The 10772-nt window shown below is 51.3% G+C and overlaps 1 protein-coding gene across 1 annotated transcript in view; it reads left to right on the forward strand.

The window, feature by feature from the left end:
* The first annotated feature begins 6 nt into the window (after positions 1-6).
* Positions 7-10772, forward strand: part of NFASC (neurofascin) — a 169052-nt gene continuing 158286 nt past the window's right edge. Inside the window, exon 1 of the mRNA XM_004685272.2 lies at positions 7-99. The gene's annotated coding sequence lies outside the window, so the exon portion shown is untranslated. The remainder of the gene's footprint in view (positions 100-10772) is intronic.

The raw sequence follows: 10772 nt of genomic DNA on the forward strand, positions 1-10772 counted from the left end.
GGCTGGCGGCGGGAGGCGCTGCAGGGGACGCGGGGGAAGTGGCGGCGCCGGCCGCGGACAGCGCCGACTGCGCCCAGGGCTGGACCCGAGCTCTCGGAGGTAGGCGAGCGCCGACACCGGGGAGACGGGGTGAGGGGACGCGGGGTCACGGAAAGCCACCTAGCGCCCCCGCTCAGCCCCCTTGTCCCCGCCCTGCTCTGTCCATCTCCATCCCCCGACCTGGCCCCATCCCCCACCTTCCACATCCCGTCCCTTCTCTCCGCGGTCACCTGCCCTGAGCTGGAATAAGCATCCGTGTTGCTGTGTGCGTGCTCCAGCCTGCTCCCCACCGGCTCCCCAACCCCGCCCCCCCACACCCTTTCCATCTCTTGGCAGCATCCCCTCCCCCTTTCTTCAACCTCGCCCTTTCCACCGCCCTTTTCCCCCTTCTCTCTCGGTCAGGCCTTGGCCTGGAACCCAGCCCTTCTGTCTGTTTACCTTCACACCCCACTTTGTGTGACCCCTTGTCTCTGTTTTTCCTACCTGGCTCAGCCCCACTCTCCTTGCCCTCTCCAGTCTCATCCCCAGCCCACCTCTGTCAGTCCTTGTAGGGCTCCCTGTTAGCTCTCTCGCACTCTCCTTCCAACCCAGGCCCCCTCTGCACACTCTGTCCTGCTGCCTTGTGCTGCTTCTTGCTCTCCCCCGGCACCCGCACCCACTGGCCACGGTCCCTCTCAAGAACACCATCTTCTCTCCTTGGGCCTTAGGAGGCCTGCCTCCCAGTCACCTTTCCCATCTGCTCTTCCTGGTGCTGCTGGTAGCCACGAGGCTTGCTTTGAGCCCCTCACAGGCCCGTGGGCCCTCTTCCCTGCCTGAGGCCTAGTGCAACTCCAAGTTGCAGAATCCATTCTAACCCCTTTCTGCATGTTTGATGCAATTCAGGCCTTGAGGGTGAGGTCTGCGGGGGGTTAGTAGGTCTCGGGTGGGTTCCTCTTCAGCCTCCTTCTCCCTAGCTGTTCAGGTTTATTTCCTCGATGGACCTGGGGGCCCGCAGGAAGAGGTTCTGCTGAACACCGGTAGGGAAAAGGCAGGGTCCAAGGAGTTGACTGGGTAGCTTCTTCCAGGGTCTTGATCTGCGTCCTGGGATGCACAGACCTGGGGGCCGACCCACTGGAAGCCTGGGGAGTTTTGGATTTTAGGAAGGGATAGCTGTCTCCAGGTCAGCACTTTGGCTTCAGCTGTCATGAGTGTGGCCACGGGCTGGGCCAAAGTGGGCAGAGAGTGCTGAATCACCTAGCCTGGCCCCTCTGGCAGCCCCTCTCCTGCCCCGCGCCAGGTCTGCTCCCATCTTCTCTCTGGGCATTTGGCAACGGCGTGTGTTGGGCAGAGATGCCTTCTCCTTCAGTGTGGAGAGTGGATGGCAGTGCCCCTTTGCTGCCTGTGTGCCTCCTGGCAAGAGGGCTTGGTGTGTCCCAGCTGCCCTGGGAACGTTGCTGAGCCCCGCAGGGGCCGGACACAGCACTATGACACCAACTTGGGCAGGAGCTGAATGGGTTGGTTGGGGTTGGAGGCCGACAACTTCAGAACCACTGCACTCAAGTCCGAGAAGCCTAGGGAGAATGTGTGTAGAGAGTGGAACCACCTGGGATAGGGCTCACCCAGGGGGAGCAAGGGAGGGGGCAGGAGAAGGAGAGCAGTGATCTGTCAGATTGGGCCTGGAGGAGTTGCAGTGCAGGCGGAGTTGGGGGTCTCTGCTGCACATCTGTACCGTCTATCCTTTGAGTTTACACTTCCAGGGAGTAATTTCTCCCCATTGTCTTTGGATTCAGCTGAAGGTGCGTTTATGTGTGTGTGTGTGGTATGTGTGTGTGTGAGGGAGAGAATAACACAAATGAGGAAACTCACTCACACTTAGCTCAGCAGACGATTGTGTTGTCCCCGTGAAACAGGCACCAGCAGCCAGATCCCTGCCTTAGGTATCTCAGCTAACCCTGAGGCTTCAGCTGGAGGTTAAGAGTGGGGGGCTGAGCGGCCCTGCCCTTCTCTGCAAGCCTTCCTCACTTTAGAAATCAGTGTTTGGACTCCTCTGGCTCCTGTGCAGACACTCTGAATGGGACTCGCGGTGCCAGGCAAGGGGGGCGTGCAGCTGGCTGCCTGGCTGTCCTCTGCTTTGTGGCCTTTCCTTGCTGCCTCCACAGGCTGCCAGTGGGGGAGGGAGTGGGGGAGGGAGTCGGGAAGCTCCCTTGGCATTTCCTGGTCTGGGAGGAGGAGGCATCACCTGGAGCTGACTTTGAGAGCTGATTGGATTAAGGTTCTGACATCGAAGTACTTGATTGGAGCTCAGGTTAAGTGGGGGATTCTGATAACAATATACATGTTTCCCAGTGTTGTGTGTGAAGCTCTCCCCTTGTTTGACATCACAAAGGCTATGGAAAGAAAAAAAAAACGAGCCACACAGAAGGGGAGTCACCTCCCCTGTGAATTTCACCCAGCTCCCTACAGTGATGTGGGCTGGCTTATCTGACTGGTTCTTCCATGGCCTATTGAGGAGATGGCTGATTTCTGGGGGCTGGGGTCTCACGGTGAATATCTGAAGGGGGTGTAAGGAGGGCTCTTTTCTTCACTGATTAAAGGGGAGAAGAATTAAGTCTGGTTACACACTTACTCATTTCATTTGGCCCTGCCTGCTAATCGCTGGGGCCTTGGGGATACAGAGGAGGTCGGGGTTCATGGCTCCCAGCTTCAGTGTGATGGGAAAGAGCCCAGTAATCAGACCAGTGACATGGACGAGCGGGAGCCCGGGGTGGGGTGTTGAACAGGACACTTTTCACTGCAGGGGTATTGGCCGGGTCTGGCTATGAAGAGGGTGGTGATGTGCCATCTGGAATGGCAGCTCAGGACTATCGCTGAAGTTGACTGTAAAGAAAAGGGGTGGGGGAAGGAGAGGTGCAAGATGTTTCCAGATCCCCAGTTTTTGGGGGAAGAGAGGGGTGTTCTGTTTGTGGCTGAACTGGACTGGGTGCCGCTTCAGCCTGATGGGAGGGCACCTTTAGGGACCCCTAAGACAAGATCTAGGCTACTTAGCTTGTTCATTTTTGTCTCCTAAGCCCTCGTATTATTTTATTTTATTATATATAATATATATATGTACATAACATCATTCTTCATTTTTGCACAGTTGTACTTTCTCTTCTCAGGTGTACTCCTGTAAAATTCCCACCACCAAGTGCACCATCACCAGAATCCCTGGTGTTCTTCCCACCCCTGTTTTGATCCGGCTACCTCCTGCTTCTCTGAAGAATGTGTCTGATACATAGTTGTTGATTTCGATTTTTTTTAAAGATTTATTTATTTGTGCATACAGAACTGGGGTACAGGCCAGAGGTTCAGGGGCAGCGAGAGGCTTCACCAGAGACAGAGTGGGGAGCAGAACAGGCAGATCAATGAAGTACACTGCTGAGGGAAGCAGCGGGCGGGTCAGGAAAGGTCTGCCGCACCATGTGGTCACCTCCGGGGCAGGCGGGAATCAAACTCATGCAGAAGTGGCTTTAGCTTCTTAGTGCTGTGCTTTAACCCGCTGCGCCACCAGGGAGGGCCCCTGATTTCGATTTTTAATATACAATAATTATTTTTTTTTCTTGATCCCTTATTTGGCTCCTCTGCATTCCTCCTATAAGTGAAACCATCCGAGATTTTTCCTTTTTCTTTCTGCTAAGCCCTTGTATTTTGAGGGTAACGTGTGATGTAGAGATGCTTAGAATGTTAGGGGGTGGAGAAGAAAAAAGTTCAGTGGCTGCCCTCTAGAAGCTTCTAATCTGAGGGAGAAGCAGCAAGCACCTGCACAGGAGCCAAGCATGCTTAGGAGCCAGTGAGTAAAGACTCAGCTATGATGACATGTGTGGAGGGTCTGGGCCCTCGGGGGTCAGAGGCAGGTGGCAGTCACGAAGTCTGATGGGGGGAGGTTGATGGGAAGCCACGGGGTCCTTAGAAGTTATGTGCTGGAGCACAGGTTACCCATTGATGAGCTGGGAAAACGCCTAAAGCTAGAGACACCCCACATCATCTTTTGGAGAAGCCGCCATCCTTTCCACATACCTGGTTCATTTTTCTAGTGTGCCCTGAGCCTTTTGATAAAACCCAGGAACTGAGCTAGGTGTTGGACAAATATAAGTCCAGTTTGAGAGTCAGAAGTGAAAACAAGTTAAAATTCCATATGAGGCCTGCTATCACCGGCTAACTGGGCCCCTGACTGAGGACTCACCTTGGGCCCAGACTCTGGGCTGGTTGCCCCGAATTGTTCTGATAGATCTGCCATTGACTAGAGAGCAGCATTGACTTGATAGCAAAATTTGAGCTTTTACTCTAATGCCCAGGTCGGGCCCAGGCCTGGCTGCAAGAGCAGCTGGTAGCTGCATGTGGGCTGGTCCCCGGGACTGTAGGCGAGGACTCTGGAGCTGATGGCCGTGCTGGTGCTTGAGTAGGTACTTCTGTGGCTTTGCTGACCTGATCAGATTTGCCAGCCAGCATGAGAACCCTTGAGTCTCCCTCCTTCCCATAGGTTGAGGCGAGCCAGGAAAAATAAAAGTGGCATCATCTAATAATAGTCATCATTGTACAGAGCCTGGCCCACTGCACGCCTCTGTTTCATCTTCATAAGGGTCAAAGCTCCAAAGGAAGTTTTATTAGGATCCTGAGATGAGGGAACAGACTCAAGCAGGTCGTTACTTGTCGAAGCGTGTAGGCAGGTGAGGTGCAGAGCTGGACGCTAAACCTCTCTTCATTTGAGGTTAAAGCCAGTGCTGTGCCCCTTCGTGCTGTATTCCGCTGCCCCTGCCTTGGTGGCTAAGTAAAGAACGGGGGTATTGGATCTACTCTCATGGGCTCTCTAGGAAATCTGTTGGAAGGACCCAGTTAGTGTGTATTTCTTTTTTTTTCTTTTTTTTCTTTTTAAAGATTTATTTATTTATTCGTACAGAATGGGGGTACAGGCCAGAGATGTGGAGGGTGAGAGGATTCACCAGGGACAGAGTGGGGAGCAGAACAGGCAGATCGATGAAGTACACTGCTGAGGGGAGCAGCGGCCAGGTCAGGAGAGGTCTGCCGCGCCATGTGGTCACCTCTGGGGCAGGCGGGGATCAAACTCATGAGGAAGTGGCTTAAGCTTCTTTGTGCTGTGCCTTAACCTGCTGCGCCACCAGGGAGGGCCTAGTGTGTATTTCTTAGTACCTGCTCTGTCCTGAAGGAGACAGAAATGAGGTTCCTACTTCAAAATAGGGGAAGTAAGGGGGAAAGTGTGTGAAACCCTCAGGAATAATAAAAGCAAGTGTGTGCTTATGTCTCATTGGTGCCTGAGAGTCATAACTTTCTAAACTTTGGGGTCTGGAGTGCTGGTGCATGGTAGAAGTTGCCCAGCCCTTGAGGCTAGGGAGATCTACCTTCAAATGCTGGTGCTCAGACTGGCTAGCTGAGGGGTGGCTGCTTCCTCCTCTGCCAAAGAGGGGCATTCATTTGAACTTTGCATAATCACTACAGTTAATAATACCGTATCAAATGTTTGAAAGTTGCTGAGAAACTGGAATTAAAAGTTTCCGTGACACACGAAAAATTGTAACTGCCGGTGTTGGATGGTATCTAGACTTACTCTGATGATTATTTTGCAAGTGGTCAAATAGTAAGTCATATTGTTTGCCTGAAACTAGTATAATGTTTTATGTCAATCCTAGTAACTCAATGAAGAAATGAAAAAGTAATAAGAATGTTGAAAGGATTAAGTGTGATGAGTTAGTCAAAGACCCAGCACAGCTCCTGGCTAGTAGTAAATGACCGTCAGGGTCACCACATGTTAGCTGCCCATCACCGTGGAAGTGGGGATGGGGCTGAGTCTTGAAGAAATAATAGAATTTTTATGTGTGTGTGTATATATATACATACACATATATACATATATACATGTATATACACATATATATGTATATACATGTATGTATGTATACACGTATACACACATACGTATATATATATTATTTTTAAATATATTCACTACCACATCTTTCATTTTTGTACAATGCATGCTTTCCCCAAGAAATTCCCACTGTTACAGGGCAACTCAATGTGAATTGGGTAGCCTGACTGCATCCTTACCCATATACTTAAGATGCAACTGCAGGCACGCACAAAAAGGTTTAATAATGGGTTTCTTTACAAGAGAAAAGAAATGCATAGCTCAGGGAAAGAGAGAGAGAGAAGTTGATTAATACGTGCTACTAGTTCCCCAGCAGCACATGGAAAACCAGTGGAGAGACAAAAGAGAAGCCTTGAGCCACGAGGCCAAGAGACCCCCGGAGCCCACAAGACCCCCTGAGCCCACATGTCTGGTTTTATATCCCAACCTGGCTGCTTAAACTCCACCCAGCGTGCTTCTCTTTGGTTTTGCCCGGATTTCTAGTTCTGGTATCTGGCATGCAGGCGGAGTCCACAAAACCTGTGTCTGTAGAGTTGGTTCAGGACCTCCTTTCCCCCTTCACTGCCACCAGTTCACCTGTGCATCATCACCATAGTCCTCTGTGCTGTTCCTGTCCTGGTCCTTCTCCCTCCTCCTCCCCTACAGAGTGTCTCTGATAGAATTTTGATGGGAAAGGACAGGGTGTTCTAGATGAAGCACCCCACCAGGTGTATAAGCAAAGGTGCAGTGGGCTTAGGTTCTCTGGAAAGGATGGCCTGTCCCACCCACTTGCTCCAGATCCCTGCAGGAAGTCTTACAGGAAAAGGACACCAAGAAAAGCAGATGGACTTTTGTTTTACCTCTGATTTGTTGTTGCAGAACTTCAGTGTGCTTCTCTCTGTAAAACTAGAGATTGCTGAAAGTCTCTTGTCTCCAAGGCTCATGTCTCTGGAATCTGTGTCATTGATTAATTTCTCATCCTGCCTGTCCTCTCCCAAGTGCATGCCCTGGAAAGTTGGAGTGCCTGGGGGCCTGGTGGAGCCATTCCCTCCCAGCTCCTCGCTCCCCAGCTCCCCACTCCGGGAAGCAGCTGCCGGAGCATCTGCCTCCCCACCCTTCACCTGCTCCTCTTCACTCTCCCCCTCCCAGGCTGGGCCAGCCCTCTAGAAAGGCCTCCCTGGCAGCCCCTCTCCCTGTCATTATGATGCTAATCGTGTTGTTAATTTTTCTGAGATGCAGAAAGAAAGCCCCAATCTGTTCTAATGAATTTAATTAGAGAGGGGCTTGGAGGGCTTCAGAACCTCTTACCAGGATCACTATAAACAGAGTTAAGGAGATAAACAGCCTGGGATCAGCGCTCAGGGTAGAGGTGGAGGATACACTCAGTCCTGGAGGGAGTTGCTGACACCGGCTTGGAGGCTTGGAGGGGGGCCCCGGCTTGGAGGGGGGTCCCTGTGGGGACTGCCTCTGCCTGCCCCACACCGCCCTCCCTTGCGCTTAGTTTCATGCCCCCTTGCGTCCTGGGTGACAGGTGTACTGCCCGAGACGGTCTTGTGTAACTGCCATCACCAGACATGTACAAGCTCCTGTTCTCTGGGTCAGGGTGACCACACCACCTTCTGGGCAGTAACAACACCCTGCCCCCGCCCACCCTGGAAGAGATAAGACCTATATGTCCAAATGTAGGAAATATTTGTTAAGACTAGATAGTAAATCCCAGAGGGTGGGTGGGAGGTTGCCTTGGGCTTGCAAGAGAAGGTGCTTGGCCCATGGGTCTTGAGATAACAAGACTTGAAGGTTTAATGCAAACCGTGGATGGAAAGGCAGGCATGTGCCAGGGATCTTTGAGCCATGCTGAGTGGGTGGCGTGGCTTGGGTGCTGGGTGCGTGCAGTGCAGTGGTCGGTATGTCTGGTGTTGTGTACTGAGCTACTGAGTGCACTTGCAGAGGACACTGATCGTGGGTCTTTATGCTTCTAGTCTGCTAGGGCCGGGTCTCCCCAGCCCCCTGCTCTGGGCACAGCTTGGGGAGGGGCCTAAGGCAAGAGAGGTCTGATTTCCATGCTGAGTTCATTCTCCTGGATCCTGTTCAGGGGCGGATTGATCAGATGCTAAGTTTTGTTGTCAGATCTTATGACTTTCTGGGAGAAGAGTGAATGCCTGGCAGAGCCCTTCCAAGGACTTTCCTGAGTGATGAGCTTTCCCTCCTTTTCACCAATGTGGGCCAGTTTGCTTTGGCAGTAGCAGCTTTTGCAAGCAGAATTTTCCCATTCCAGGGTCAGTGAGTTTCAGAACGTACCTCTTTCTTACTAAGAGTTCTGTGTGTGTATGTATGTGCACCTGCTTCCTGTGTGAAGAAAATTATTCCAACTACATTCTGGTTCTAGCTCATCTTTATTTACAACACAAAACTTGTTCAACCTCTCTGGGTCTCTGTTTCTCCAAGAAGGGCTGTTTCTGCAAGAGGAGTGTTCCTACACAGTCATCCTATACCGTCCTGTGTGTCAATCCCTATGTGAGTGCTGAGAGAATAAAGTCTTAGCGAATCATCTGGGTAGGATGAACAGAAATTTTAAGTCAGTTCTCTCATCCCCGTGGAACTTCTTGACCGAGAGACCAGCTGAAGTTTTATTTGGGGCACCGCCAAAGAGTATGCCTTTCCCTAGTCTGCCTGGGAGTGGGGTGCATAACTTGTAGGCACACTAGGTTCTGCTGCCAGGAGTCAGCAGCCCTCTGCAAGGGGGATTCCTCAAGAGACATCATTCCAATGCTGCTGTTGTAATCCCCATGTTGGAGGAGATAATGTTCTTTTTGGAGGAAATGCCTCTGAGGCTAGTTTTCCTTTGCTAACGCAGGGGAGGACAGAAGCTAGGTCCCTGCTGACCATAGTTGTGCAAGAGTGAAACGGAATGAAGCCTGCTTGACTCACAATGGGCCCTGCCCCAGTGTTCACTGGCTGGCCCCAGCCTGGGCTGTGACTTGGTTGTTTGCCACTGTATTCATGACCTCTGTGGTTAGTCTTTGAAACCTTGAAGTGGAACTTGTTTTGAGAGGATTCCTGATTTGGAATCTTAGCAATGTAAGTTTAGTCCACAGTCATTATTTTACTGATCAAGAAGCTAAGGCTCAGGTACTCCCTGGTGGCACAGTGGATTAAAGTACAACACTAGGAAGCTATCTGCAGCCACTTCACAGGTTCAATCCCCACCCAGGGAGCTGACCCACATGGCGCCACAGACCTCTGCTGTCTTGCCCTCGGCTCCCCTCAGCAGTGTACTTGTCAGTATGCCTGTTCTGCTCTCCACTCTGTCTCTGGTGCATCCTATCACTGCCCCTGAACCTCTGGCCTGTACCCCAGTTCTGTATGCATAAATAAATACATCTTTTAAAAAAACGCTGAGAGTCGGAGAGTATCATGACTTGCTCGTGGCTGCCAGGCAACTGCTGGCAGAGCTTCTCCCCCACATACTGACCACCAGGAGCTTTAAGAGCTACCTATGAATGTGGTGATTATATTACAGGATGCATAATTACATTCCCTAAAGCATAACCTAAACTAGAAATGCTTTGGGAGGTCAGAGAAGGAAGGACATCGGTGTAGACTAAATTGCTAGGAGAAGGTTTTAAAGAGAAGCAAGGTTGGTTTAAGTCTCTAGAGATGGGCAGGATTTGGATAGGTAAAGGTAAGGAAACTTCCGATGGGGTCAGGGGGCACAAGCAAGTTTGGAGCAGGAGGGTGTGGTGGGGCCTTGGCCAGGCTGCAGCAGTGAAGGTGCAGCTGGAGGCACCTTGCTTGGGCCAATGGCAGAGGTCTTAACTCTGCCCGAGGGGTTTTCTTGGAGCTGGTGTGGAGCATTTGAAGTTTCATAGTGGGCGGGCCTTGCTCATGGCCTGAAGATGAGGCCGTGGTGTTAGAAGTGGACGGGATCCCCCTTTACAGTCACCTAGTGGGGTCTGGGGAATAGTTCCTTCTAAAGGGGACAGCCCTGGGGAGTAGGAGAGCGCTGAGACTTTCTGCACTCTGGTTGGGAGCTTGTGGCTGTCCAGGGTGCTGATCTCTCCTCTGGAAGATCGTTTTTTCTTCCCCCAGTGATGCTAGGTTAGAAGTAAAACATAGAGCCACCTGGAGGGATATGGAAAACAGTTCTGGCGATTACTCTGTTGCTTGTGAGTTTTCTGGCAGCAAACTGGTTTACAGCATCTGATTTCACAGTCCTTGTAATGAAAGCAAAAATACGGGTTTGGAGGAACCAGTAATGGCCCTCTTTAGAGGGCGAGACCATGTGTGTGTGCATATGCATGGCAGAATGACCCAGTTTGTATCAGCAAGTTTTGCCTTCATGTCTTTGTATTTGCATGAGAATCTTAACACATTGCTTCTTACATTGTGAAAAGTGCATTTCTCCTGCTCAGCAGAGCACCTAAAACCTCTCGTGAATGAAGAGAGAGCAATAGAAGTTCCAGGGAGAGAAGTTGATGACTTCAAATGAAACCTCAAATTTCTCAGTGTGAGTGCTGCTCAACAGAACTTTCTGTGATGAGGAGGATGTCCTGTATGTGCGTGGTGGCTGCCAGCCATGTGCAGCTAAGAACCACTAGAAATATGGCTAATGCACCTGAGAATTTAATTTTTAATTAAATGTAAGTGGCCACACGTGGCCAGTGCCGCTGTCCTGGACCGCACTCAGCGCATGGCCAGGATCTCAGCCTCTGTCATGTTTCTTGCTGGCTGGCCCCTGCTTAACACAAAGTGGGCTTTTGAGTGGAGGCAGCTTTGGCACAGGGCTGGAGAGAGCCCTGCTGGGTCTGCAGCCTTGCCCTGGCCTCCTTATAGTCACCACAAGGACAGTCCC

Source organism: Condylura cristata, unplaced genomic scaffold (assembly GCF_000260355.1).
Source record: "Condylura cristata isolate star-nosed mole 26May11 unplaced genomic scaffold, ConCri1.0 scaffold00018, whole genome shotgun sequence".
Classification (NCBI taxonomy): Eukaryota; Metazoa; Chordata; class Mammalia; order Eulipotyphla; family Talpidae; genus Condylura; species Condylura cristata.